We start from the raw sequence: 14,393 nt of genomic DNA on the forward strand, positions 1-14,393 counted from the left end.
GGGTTCCATCAAATTCCATATTATAGTTCTCACGGTCTTAGATATTGGTTAAAGGTCTTATCCCACATAAGTTAAATGTCAAGTTATGAGTTGAATATGAAGTTTTAAGATATGCATTGACCATGAGTTTCATATATTTTCAAATATTTAAAGCTTTACTCATGCTTATTATGAATGGTCATGCATCTTATGGAATATTTTTTACATTCTTTTACTTATTCATGCATACCTCACATATTTAGTACATTCAAATATACTAACACATATTTTGCCTACATTTTTTCATAATGTAAGGGCAGAGGACGCTCACGACCATCCTATTCGTGGCTAAAGTTTATTAAATATCAAGGAGTTGGTGAGTGCTCATTCTATCGAGGACATGAATTTTATTCTTGTTGTTTACTTGACTTTCTTCTATTGTAACCGTGAGATAGGAGCTTTTCCTAAGCCCCCATCAAAAACTAGACTAGAGGCATGTTTAGAAAACTTTATGATGTATTCCATTTGGAAATTTATTGAGTTGATATACCTTAGTCCCATTTCCTTGAGTTCTTACTTCTACTAATATTTTAATATCATATTTATCTACCTTATGAATGCGATGTATGCTAAGATAGCTTGGTTGGGTTACCTCGCATCCCGATCGCTAGGTCATAGCTTGGCCCTAGTTTGAGTCTTGACAAACTTGGTATCAGAGCACAAGGTTTAGAATAGTCCCAGGGAGTATAATATGCCATGTTAATTAAAGTCTTGTTCATTGGTGTAAGAGCACCACATCCATGAATAGGAGGCTATAAAATGTCTTGGGAAGTCTCAATTCTATCATGATGTGTGTCGTGCGGTAGAGTGACTAAGTCTTTTCCTCTAGCATTTGTTGTTTGTGATTTTTAGAATATGTCTCCATAAAGATACCCCACTAGAAAGAATGTGGTGGAAGAGGAGAAACAAGCTCCGAATGATCTTCTGAACAAACAAGTCTCCAATGTTGAGTTCTGAGGGTGTTTCCAAGTACTTTCACAAACCGTTATGGCTCAAGAAAATTGTGAGGTGGTTGCTCCTGTGAATATAAATATGGGTACGACAGTGACAAGAGTTTGTGATTTTAAGAGGATGAATCCTCTGAAGTTTTGGGGTTCCAAAGTTGAAGAGGATCCATAAGAGTTTATTGATCACATCCATAAGAGTGTTGATATCATGGGAATTTGCCCAGTTGAGAGGGCAGAGTTAGCCACTTACCAATTTAAGGGTGGTCCTCATATTTGGTATGACCAATAAAAGAGTGAGAGGCTTAGAGAGGTGGATCTCATGATATGGGATGAGTTCAAAAGGGTGTTTCTAGATCTTTTTTTCCCAATAGAGTTGAGAGAGGCCAAAGTACAAGAATTCATCAACTTTAATCAAGGTGGTATGAGTGTGAGGGAGTATTCCATCAAGTTTACTCAATTTTCAAAATATGCTCCATTTATGGTTGCCAACTCAAGAGCCCTTATGAGTAAGTTACTCCCGCATGCAAGAAGTATGGTAAGAACCACAAGGATGAGTGTTTAATAGGTTTGAATGTTTGCTATCAATGTGGTAAGCTGGATCATCATGCTAAAGAGTGTAATGTTAAAGTTGCTCATCCTCAAGTCCAAGTTTCTCAAGATGCTCAAGGTAAACCAAAGTGTGGTCAACACTAATAGGTTTTATGCTCTCCATGGTAGGCAAGGGGTGGAGGACACTCCGGATGTTATTACCGATATGTTATGGGTCTTTCACTATGATGTTTATGCCATACTTGATCTGGGTGCAAATTTTGCTTTTGTTTTCCTTTATGTGGATATGTGGTTTGATGTTAGCCTTGAAGCGTTGTTCGAGCCCTTTTTTATTTATCATCTTGTAGGTGAGTCAGTTGTGGCTAAAAGTGTCTATAAAAATTGTCCGATCATGGTCTTTCAAAATTTTTGTTACATCCCACATTCTTGAACTCGGAAGGTTCCTTAAGTTACTTAGAAGCTATCATGTGAGCCCCCTAAGTTACAACACCATCAAACGACTCTAAGGAAGGGAGGATATGATACCCCATAGTAGAGAAGGTTGGAAATAAAGTCATATGAATTCGGAAGGAATTGGAGGCCAAGTAATGCGCCGTAGGACTCGATTTACCTACGTAAGCTACTAACTTAGAAGTCTTACATACTTGAGCTATTTGAGTACATACCAAGCTTGCGTAGCACGGAAGACATAGGCTCTTAAAATAAGACGAGATTACGAACCCACAAAGAAGAAGAAAAAATGACACGAGGCAGCCAATGGGAGAGTGAAACGTGGCAGCACCTCAAGCAAGCAGGTGACCCACCTGCTTGGGGGAGGTGGGACCTACTGCCACATGGCATCCCCTCTTTGACTGCATGGATGCGGTGGCCCAATAAGGGCTGGACACGTGTCACCTCTAGGGGATGACATGTGTCACTCCCTAGGACCACATATATATATGTATATACATCATACACTTCATTTCCTTCATCAAATTTCCAGCCAAAGTGAAGATGAACAAACCCTAAGTTAAGAGAGAAAAGGGTGACGACTTTGGGGAAAAAAAGAGGTAAGTCTCGATTTCGTTCCATAAATTAATTATATAGCATATACCACGATGATATGTAAGTATTCGTAGTATAAAATTAGAGTTTGGTGCAGCAAAAACCGGACAGCAAGCTGCCACGATGTTACAACGCGCTAAACAAAGTTCCGAGGTGCGATTTCGGCGAGTTCTAGCCAATTTCGGGAAAGGTAAGGTCTTCCCCTCTAATTTGAAGTTTATGATGTTATTATAGGGTGTATTACACACCTTTTGCGCTGCTTTAAGTTGGGAAAAAGTCGGGAAAAGTTCAACATTTGAAAAAACTAAATTGAAATTGTTATAGTTAAATTGTTGTCAAAATAAGGTGTTGTGCACGTGGGTGCTGCTTCTGGTTGTGTTGTGGCGTGTTGAAGGGCCTAAAATTGTTCTAAATGTGGGGGATCTTCTGGTTACAGCCACACGACCCCCCTGCTTCGTACGATTAAAGGTTTCACAAAATAGAAACTAGAAACCTTTTTTTGGTATCGTAACTTTGGGTGAGTTGTTTGGAGTTTATATTGTGTAAGGTTTCCATGTTATATATATATGATCTGCTGGTTATGTTGTTGGTTGGATGTAGGTGTTAAGTACATGATTGGGAATTCAGATAGGGCACATTATTGGGGAGGTGCTGTCCGATTTCCGTTAACACCTTAACTAGTTAAGGAACTAGTCGAGAAAGTGAGCGAAGGGATGAATGTTATGAATAATCGTGGGTAGTATAAGTTTCTGAAAAGTCAAAGGGTGTTAATACTTGCATTACTTCCATGTTAAATCGGTTTCGAGGACCACGACGTGGACGTGATTAAAAGAAGTTCATACGAGGTATGTGAAGCTTTCTTTTGGAGTGTTTTTGGAATAAGTATGTAGAGCTATCCTTCTTTTCTTTTGGCATGTCTTAGATATAAGTTATGATTGATATGTATGTGATATTTAGGATTCAATCCATTCATAAATCCCTGAATATAAGTCGAACCCCTCATTTACTTTTTGATGCTAGAACTCCTGCAATAGTTGGGTTGTTGCCTTTAAGTCTTCTATGTGATGAAAAGTAGTACATGTAAATCTTATCTCTTCTTTCCTTTATAATGACTTAATTTTAAGTAAAATGATATATGATATAGGTTTAGAGGTAATTCCATTTATGAGCTCCGAGTGTAACTCGTGACTTGTAGTCGTTTCTTAACCTTAAGGGTCTAAAAGTAGTCAAACTACTATTCTCGAGCCTGCTATGTAATGAATAGTAAGTGGAGGTATCAGCTCATCTTTTTTTAAAGGCTTTGAAATGATAAATGCCTTTAATTGCATAAGTTGAGTCTTTAACTAGGTAAATTGGGTCTCTGGTTGCATAATCGTGTCTCTGATTGCATAAACCATGTTTCTGATTTCATAAGCTATGTAGCATTGTCTTGATGCATGTCTGTGATTCCTGATACCCCAATTGATGTAACCCTAATAACATCTAAAGGGCACTTCGGATAAGTACCTTCCTTGTCTTCAGGTGACGGTTCACTTGAGTGTTTCATTGAGTCTTAGAGGGTGACTTAGTTGCATATAGTTTCTTATTACTCTACTCGTGCATGCTGTAACCCTTATTTCTTTATGTCCCATAATGGGACGGATATTATGTCGAGCGCAACTTCTACTTCTTTCACCGTATCCCGGGCCGGATGTGTACCGTTCCACGCACAAGGAGACAATTCCGTACGTGAGGTGTGATATATGTTATATGTTATGATGATACGATTATTCACCGAGTCTCAGGCTGGCTGTAATATGATAGTATATGTGGCGGAATAAAGGAAGGAACACCGAGTCCTTCCTTAGAGGGCCAGGTACAATATGTATATTATGATGGTACGCTATAGACGTACACTACTCCATTCACCGAGTCCCTCACTAAAGGGGACGGATACTTTATGTAGGCATGCATATGAGATTAGAGTGATACATTTGCGACCCTGAGCCCCATAGTGAATCGGTTGTAATATGATGACATACATGATAAGATTATACCGTATATGATTATATGATACCGTATACGATGATATGATGAATAGAAATAAATGATGATACGATGACACATGAATATGACAAAATAATTATGACACCAAATTCACTAGAGGGCCGGGCACAACATATGATGATGTGTATGACTTACGTGTCCTAAGGTGCAGGTACAGTAATTTGTTAAGTTGTTATACTCGTCCCCTGCATCCCTATTTCAGTTATGGTCTCAGTTATGATGTGTTATGCTTTACATACTTAGTACATATATCGTACTGACCCCCTTTTCTCGGAGGGGCTACATTTCATGCTCGCAAGTACAGATGTTCACTCTAGATATCCGTTAGCTTAGGAGTTCCTCTCAGCTATGTCAGAAGTGCTTCACTATTCTGGAGCCTAATTTTGGATACTGGTCACTTAATGTATATATTTGTACATTTAGGGGTACAACGGGGGCCCTGTCCCGCCATATGTTGCTATTACTATTCCTAGAGGTCTGTAGACATCTAGATGTGGGATGTTGGTGAGTTCGTTTCAATTGCGCCTATACGTCATTTTGTGAATATTGTTATATTACAACAGCCTTGTCGGCTTGCATGCCCTTATGTGCTATGAGATGAGTGAAAGAGGCCACACGTACACGAAAAAGTTTTAACTCATTGGAATTTTTGTGAGTAGTATCACCTTGTTCATAGTTCAATATGACTATAACTGATAAGTAGGCATACGGGGGTCCAGGTCGGACCCCAGTCGTGGCCTACGGGGTTGGGTCGTGACAAATTTACCCTATGTGACCTAGTTGAGCTTGAGATGACCGATTTTGATGTTATCTTTGGTATGGATTGGCTATTGCATGTTATACTTCTATTGATTATAGAACCTGAGTGGTTAAGTTCTACTTTCCAAATGAGCCTATCCTAGAATGGAAAGGCAGTAATTTCTTGTTCAAATGTCAATTCATTTTGTGCCTTAAAGCTTGAAAACTGATTTCCAAGGGTTGTATTTACCATCTTGTAATGGTTAGGGTTGAAAATTCCAAATCCCCTACTTTAGAATCGGTCCCTATTATCTACCGAGTGTGTTTCCTGATGATCTACCCAGTGTCCCTTTCTAAAGGGAGATTGATTTTGGTATAGGCCTTTTTCTGGATACTCAACCCATTTCTATTCCTCATTATCAGATGGCTCTGGCAGATTTAAAGTAGTTGAAGGACCAAATGAAAGACTTGTTAGACAAAGGTTTCATTAGACCAAGTATATCCCCATGGGGTGCTCCTAATTTGTTTGTTAGAAAGAAGAATGGTTCACTACGTATGTGTTTGACTACTGACAATTGAACAAAGTAACCATCAAGAATAACTATCTAATTCTGAGGATAGATGATTTGTTTGATCAATTGCAAGGGGAAAGTTACTCTTTAAGATTGATCTTTGTTCCGGTTATCACTGATTGAGGTGAGGAAATGGCCATTATGAGTTCCTAGTTATGTCATTTGGTATGACCAATGCCCCCGCGACTTTCATGGACTTAATTAATAAGGTGTTCAAGCCATATTTGGACATGTTTGTGATTGTACTCATTGATGAGCTTTTGGTTTACTCTCGGAATGAGGAGGATTATACTAATCACTTGAGGGATTGTGTTGCAAACTCTGAGAGACAAGAAACTATTTTCCAAATTCAACAAATGTGAGTTTTGGTTAAGGGACGTGGCTTTTGTTGGTCACATTGTATCCGGTGAAGGGATTATAGTTGATCCTAAGAAAATCGAGGAGGTTAAGAATTTCCCTAGACCATTATCGATGTTACACCCCATACTTTTGTACCTTGGAAGGTTCTTAAGCTTTTTAAGTATCTTGAAATGTTCTTAAGTTTTTGGAAGGATTCTTAAGTTTTTTAAAGCTTCTTAAAGATTCTCAAGATTCTTAAAAGTTACCATGGGAGCCGGATAGTCCATAACGCTATCAAACAACTCTAAGGAAGAGATAATGTGACACCTCATGATAGGGAAGATTGGAAATAGAGTTGTAAGAATCCGGAAGAAGTTGAAGACCAAATAATGAGTCGTAGGACTCGACTTACTTATATAAGTTACCAAGTTGGAAATCTTACATACTTAAGCTACTTAAGTACATACCAAGTGTCACGACCCAACTCCGTAGGCCGTGACTGGTGCCCAAGTTGGGTACCCATATGTACCCTTAGCCCGACTTAGTGTGTTAGCAGAATAAACAAAAGTAGAAATCAAAAAGGGGTCTCTAGAGAGTGCATGAGAACAAATATAGCACAAGAGGGCCGTTGAGGCCATCAAAGAATACAAAGCCCAAAACATATATACATAAACCACATCACAAGTCTACAGACCTCTACAGACTTATAGCCTAGTCATATGATGATACAGGGCCCCGTCATACCCTTAACCAATATGTACAGATGTACAACAGAAAAGTTAGTACCAAAATAGGGCTCTGGACAAAGAAGCACTGCCAACCAAGAGGGTGGATGTCTTAAGCGAGCGGATTAGCAAACCGAGCATCTGTACCTGCGGGCATGTAACGCAGCCCCCGAAGAAAGGGGGTTAGTACGGATAATATACAAAGTATGTAAAGCATGGAATGTAATAGGTAAAGCCATTACCAGAACAAAAGATGCAACATGGAGCAAAATATCCAAACTATCAAAATGTTTTTCATTTTCACAGATAATACATGCAGAAAAACATATGTCATATCTGGCCCAATTATAGGACTCGGTGAACAAATCGTGGTCGCCGCTCCATCACTGGCGCCACAGCAATCATAACTCCAGAGTAGGGAATATCTCCATAACAGATCATATCACATTAGATGGTCATACCAGATCATATTATATCATATGTGTATATGGCACATCATAACTCCACAAATCAAACCCATGTATAGGGCGTACCTGCCCCCTCACGTTGGGGCATGGCTAATGATGCAGAGAAGTACGCACGACAAAAAAACCTGACCCGAGCTTGGTGAAGGAAGCATTGAGGCATCCACGAGTAGAGTAGTGAGAAACTAAATGCACTTTAAATCATTTTTGAGACTCGATGGAGTTAACAAAATGAGCTATTATTCAAAAATCAAGTCAAGAGTCGTATCAAGTACCTTTTGAATATCACTATGGGTTATATCCAAATAGAACTTTTGGAATCATATACACGTATCTAGTCACGATAAAATATCCATTTGGAAAATCAAGAAGTTGGCCATCCTAGTGGCTCTACGAATAGAAACTTCCTTGGAATCATATAAAAGTCATATACTTGTTTCATAAAAACCATGCCAAAAAGGAAGATTAGCTTTATATACTTATGTCAAACTATGCCACGAGAAAGAATGGTTAGCTTTACATACTTATGTCAAAGACATGCCAAAAGAAGGAACGGTTAGCTTTACATACTTCTTACGGATTACTCCTAATACGTTCGCCTTGTCGTCTCTTGAACCTATTTAACATGAAAGTAATACTATGGTTAATGAACTTTAACTTGCCAATTCCAACTCTACAACCAAGTCTCCATAGACACATATAATATGATATGATCTGATATGACCATATGATATGATATGATCTGTTACAGAGTTATTCCCTACTCTGGAGTTATGATGTGCTATGGCGTCAGTGACAGGGCGGCGATCATGATTTGTTCACCGAGTCCCGTAATGAGGCCGGATATGGCATATTTTTTTGTCCATACATTATCTGTGGATATGAAAAGCATTTTGATATTCTGGATATTTTACCCATTTTTGCACCTTCTATTCTGGTAAAGGCTTTACCTATTACAATCCATGCTTTAAATACTCAGTACATTGTCCGTACTGACCCTCTTTCTATGGGGACTGCGTTATATGCCCGTAGGTACAGATTCTCAATTTGCTGATCCGCTCGCTTAGGACATCCATGCTCTTGGTTGGTAGTGCTCTTTTGTCCGAAGCCCTATTTTGGTACTAACATTATTATTGTACATTTGTACATGTTGGTTAAGGGTACGACGGGGACCTATCCCATCATATGACTAGGCTATCATTTTGTAGAGGTCTGTAGACTTGTAATGTAGGTTATGTATATATGTTTTGGAATTTGTGTTCCATGATGGACTTAATGGCCCTCTTATGCTATATCTATTCTCATGCGCTCTCTAGAGACCTATTTTTGATTTCTACTTTTGTTTATTATGCTAACACGCTTAGTGGGGCTAAGGGTACATATAGGTGCCCAACTCGGGCACCAGTCACGGGCTACAAAGTTGGGTTGTGATAGTAGTGTTGGAAATCAGAAAGTGAAAGGTCATTAACCTCAGTATAACTCTTATGTCATTAGGTCAAGGAGGTAACGAGGTGAGCTAGATTATAGTTAATCCACAAAAGGTATGTGAAGCTACCCTTTCTTTTCTTTTGGCATGTCTTAGCCTTAAGTTATATATATACGAAATTCAGGAGTCATTCTATTCATAAAACTCTGAGTATGAGTCAAGACCCTTGTTCACTTCTGGATATTAGAACTCTTGTACTAAGTGGACTCATCGCCTTTCAAGTCTTTTGTAGGATGAAGAGTAGTACATATAAGGCCTATGTCCTTATTTCTTTGAAATCGCTTAAGGTAAGTGAAATGATGTCTGATATGAGTTTAGAGGTAATTCCATTTATAGGTTCCGGATATAATTCATGACTCGTAGTCACCTCTGAATACTAAGGGTCCTAAAGTAGTTAGATTACTACTCCTGAGCCATCTATATGTTGAATAGTAAGTGGAAATATAAGCTCCTATTCTGAAAGGCTGTGGGAGGATAAATGTCTCTGATTGCATAAGTTGTGTCTCTGATTGCATAAGCTATGTGTCTGATTGCATAAATTGTGTCTTTGATTGCATAAATTGTGTGGCATTATCTTGGTACAAGTCTGTGGTTCTTGAGGCCCTAATTAATGAAATCCCTAATAACATCTAAAGTGTACCTCAGAGAAATACTTTCCTAGTCTTCAAGTGATGGTTCACTTAACTGTTTCATTGAGTCTCAGGAGATGACCTACTTGCATATGGTTTCTCACTAATCTACTCATGCATACGGTAACCCTTTCTTCACCGAGTCCCATGATGGGCCTGGAATGTTATCATGCACAGCTTTATTACTCCTTCACTGAGTCCAGGGCCGACTATATATATGTATGTATGAAGTATACGATGATGAAATACCGTATATGATGAAGTTGAAGCATACGATGATGCCGTATGTGAGAAAGTTATTCACCGAGTCCCAGGCTGAATATATATATATGATATGATGCAAATGTGGATCGAGCCGTACGTTCTTCAACATTGTTTTAAATTATGGATCAGGATGAATGTTCCTCGATATATTTTACTATGTGATAATGGCACCGAATCCCATAAAGGGGCCAGGTGCGGTACATTATGTACACTACTCTTTTACCGAGTCCCTCACTATAGGGCTAAATACTTACGTAGGAAAGCATATGAAAATATAGGGATACACTTGTGACCCCGAGCCCCATAGTAGACCGGATGTACTATAATGATATATACGATAAGATTATGCCATATATGATGATATGATATCGTATACGATGACCTGATGAAATAATATACATGATGAGAGGGGAAGATGATATGGTGATATGGTAATATGATGAAATAGTTATGATACCGGGTTCCTTAGAAAGCCAGGCACAATGTATGATGATGTGTCTGACTACGTGTCCTAAGGTGCAGGTACATTAATTTGTTAATTGTTACACTTTTCCTCTGCATCCTTGGTTCACTTATGGTCTCAACTATGATGTGTTATGTTTTACATACTCAGTACATATATAGTACCGACCTCCCTTTCTTCGGGAGGGGGGCTGCATTTCATGCCCGTAGGTACAGGTACTTACTTTGGAGATCCGCTAGCTTAGGACTCCCACTCAGCTATGTGGGAAGTGATCCACTATTCCAGACCCTAGCTTTTGGTGCTGATCATATAATGTATATAGTTGTTTATTCAGGGGTACGGTGGGGGTCCTGTCCCGCCATATGTCACTGTTAATATTCTTAAAGGTCTGTAGACATATGTAGGTGGGTTGTTTACGAGTTTGATTTAGTTGTGCCTATATGGCATATTATAAATGTTATTATGTTAAGCCAGCCTTGTCGGCCCTTACATGACATAGTGCAAATGAAAGAGGCTATATGCAGACGAATTTGCTATCACTCTCTAGATTCTTGTGTACATTTCTTATAGTTGAGATTTATGTAGACGGGGGTCCAGATCAGACCCCAGTCATGTCCTACAAAGTTGGGTCATAATAGAAGTTGTATCAGAGCGGTCCTTCTTTGAAATGTCTACAGATCGTGTCTAGTAGAGTCTTGTTTATCGGTGTGTTGCATGCCACATCTATAAACAAGAGGATACTGGGCATTTAGGATGTCACCTTTCTTTCATATCTAAGATCATGCAATAGAGCCTAGCCATAGGTCATGAAATTCCTTTTTCTAACCTTTGGTTTCAGCTGAAGAATGACATCGACAGAAGAAAATGACAGATGATATTGGAAGCTACCTAGTATACAGGTAACTAATGGTGTGAAGGAGGCATGCTGGATAAGGTAAGAAGATTGAAATATGATTGAAATATAAAGTCGAAGATTGAAGTGAAAAGTAGACAGGAAAGTGTAATGGGTGTAGTTCGAGGTGGACATACGAGGTAAGTCCATTATTTTATATTGTTGTTGATATTGGGCGCCCTGTGTGGAGGTGATATGAATATATATATGTTAGCCCTATGAGGCATTATTGGTATTTCCTGAGTGCAGGTTTGGGATAGTAAGGAATAAAGAGGAAACTCTGCCAATTTTTTTTGAAATAAAAAGAGAATGATATATAAGGTTGTAGTATATCTTGAGAGATTGTACCCACGGTAACGATAAGATCCGACTAAACTAGGAGTACAACTGACTTTGGCAAATAAGTAAATTGCGGTATGGGTGGTAATTAAAAGGTCGATACTGATATGGTGAGAAGAATGGTGATGGATATCAATGTCTTAAGACTGCCTGCGAGGTATTAAGGATTAGAATGACGAGAAAGGATAAGGGTGTTAAGTACACTTGCTCCACTATGTGGAATTAGTCCAGAGTAAGGATCGTGAATAAAGGTTAAGAAATATTACCCTCTAGGATCGACCATGAGCAGAATATAGTGTGAATATAATGAGGATCACATCATGGAAGTACGTAGGGCCTAGTAATGAAGTAACTAAAGAATGTGATTGTGAGTAAGATTAGTAGTCAGCATCGAGTACACGATAAGGATGAAAGAGCATGAAGCAGAAAGGGGTATTGTGTATATGTACCTCTACCGTGGAAAATAGTAAGACCCCTCAAGGATGAGGGAGGTAGCTCTACAATACCATTGATGCATTGCGAGTCCATTAAGAGGAATAACTGGTATTCATTGGGATGAAGATAGTGTTATAGCAAAGCTACAAACACGTGTCATCAAAGTACAAGTTCCCCCAAATGGAAATCAGACACGATTATAAGCACTAGTGACGTACTGATTGAGATAAAGGAAATGCGGCTTCGACTAAGCTACTACATTAGTTATATGAATTGAGTACCAGTACTTAGACTAGATTGTGTACTATTTATCAAGAATTCTAAGCACCCCATGGTTGTGTAAAGGTTTCTTACAGGGGCAACCTAAAGTATAGATTAGTTAACAGAAGGTGTAGATATGGTGCAGTATGTGTTGGAACAGAATCATATGTGTATGAACAATTAAAAATAAACAGTAGATGACAAGGGTACGCCCTAAAGGGGGGAAGTGGATGAGAGAAATACATGCATGAGATGAAATCAACTGACACTATCACATGTTGACAAGAACACTTAAATTTCAAGCGAGATCCCATACTGGCACAAGTTAGCATGAGCTCGATGCCAACAATAAACAGATAGGAGTTGTGGTATATGAGACCATGCAAAGAATTATTAGTAGAACCCTAAGGGATGGGTGCCTACCACAAGGGGTGAATACGATAAGAGAGTAGGACTGAGAAAACTAAGGACCGTGTAAAGCGTAGTAGGGCCGTGTTTGGGTAAAGATTAAGATATGGCAATAATGTCGTTGACCGCTGATATAGTGACATACAAGTAGAAAGGAGAAAGAATAGAAAATCTCTTACGGTAGGAAATAAGGAGACCAAGGAGTACGTAAAGGAAGAAAAGAAAGGAGTAGGACAAAATAGCATTAGCGCAAGCAAGTTCTAGTGTGAAGTCTATATGTAAAGCAAGATAGGCTGGGAAACGAAAAGATTATGTCTATCTTATACAAGTTGTATCAGAATGGTTATGCAACCTATGGATATGTATATGTTGAGTATAGGGTCAAGTGAGAGGTACACGAGAAAAGGAGCTAGGATGTGTTGGATACGTTATAGAGAGATGTCAAGATGGGTTGGACCAAACTACCGAGATGGGGTGAGTACTAAGGGAAAAATAGGACCTAGCCGTGGTAGAACCATTGATCTATCCAGACGTTGAGTGTAAGATAGGGGCGGAGAGGGCAAGGCGAAGCATGAAGACTAGCAAGAAGATGCTAAGGTAAATCTTGAGCTAGGTTGAGTGCCTTCGCACATTATTGCAAAGATTGCAATGGAATGTGATATGAGAACTTCCCGGAGGGTCACCCATCCTAGTAATACTCTCGTCCAAGCACGATTAACTTAGAAATTCCGATGGGATTTGGTGCGTTAATGCCACTATGATCGCACAAGATAGAAGAATCTGAACTAGCAGCGAAGCAACGATACAAGATTATGTAGCTAGATTGTTATAAGTTACGTTAAGGGAATTATAAAAGGGCTTAAGCAAAGAAAGTAGGATTAGCTGATTACTAATAGATGGCGCACTTGTATGCCACAGTTCTTCAACATAATACCCGTTAATGATAGGCAAACCACGGAATGGTTATACAGATCATTGTGTGAGGGGACTTTAGCACAACTTGGTAGCCGAATTTGATGGGAAAAAAGCTAAACCCAAAAGGGTGAGGGTACCAGTTGATGTCATCTAAAGAAGGCAAGAATTAATATACGAGGTCGAAGATTCAACAACACGACCTTGGCTACAAGACTCACTTTGCACTCCCTAGATAGATAATTCTATATAGAATATTACTTGGAGATTAACAAGATCAGCCTATGTTCCTCCAATCAAAGACTACCTGCTCAGCCGAGATGGTGGGAATTATAGGTCAAGAGAGTGGTAGGACCTTACGGAGTTCCCATAGTTATTGTCCTAGATGAAGGAGCCCAAGTTATAGTTAACTACCGAAGATCATTTTATGAAGAGATTGGGAAGACAGATAGGTCTTCGTCCACTATTTTACCCTCAGAATGATGGATAGACTAAGCTTAATAGCTAAATGTTAGACGATATATTGCGGGCCTATACGGTTGACATCAAAGGTAGCTCGGACAATTTCCTACAACCTGCCAAAAGTACTTATGATATTAACTATTATTCTAGTATCTAGATGGCCCTATATGAGACTTGGTATGGCAGATAGTGTATGTCATGACCCAACCCCGTAGGCCGCGACTGGGGTCCGACTTGGACCCCCATATACCTACATATTAGTTGTATTCATACTGAACTATGAACAAGGTGATACTACTCGCAAAAACCCCAATGAGTTAAAATATTTTTGTGCACGTGTGGCCTCTTTCACTCGTTTTATAGTATATAAGGGCATGCA

The 14,393-nt window shown here is 39.1% G+C and overlaps 1 pseudogene; it reads right to left on the reverse strand.

Moving 5' to 3' along the window:
- Positions 1-13,290: 13,290 nt before the first annotated feature.
- LOC129883866 (5S ribosomal RNA) lies at positions 13,291-13,409 on the reverse strand (annotated as a pseudogene).
- Between the last annotated feature and the right edge of the window lie 984 nt (positions 13,410-14,393).

Source organism: Solanum dulcamara, chromosome 3, assembly GCF_947179165.1.
Source record: "Solanum dulcamara chromosome 3, daSolDulc1.2, whole genome shotgun sequence".
Classification (NCBI taxonomy): Eukaryota; Viridiplantae; Streptophyta; class Magnoliopsida; order Solanales; family Solanaceae; genus Solanum; species Solanum dulcamara.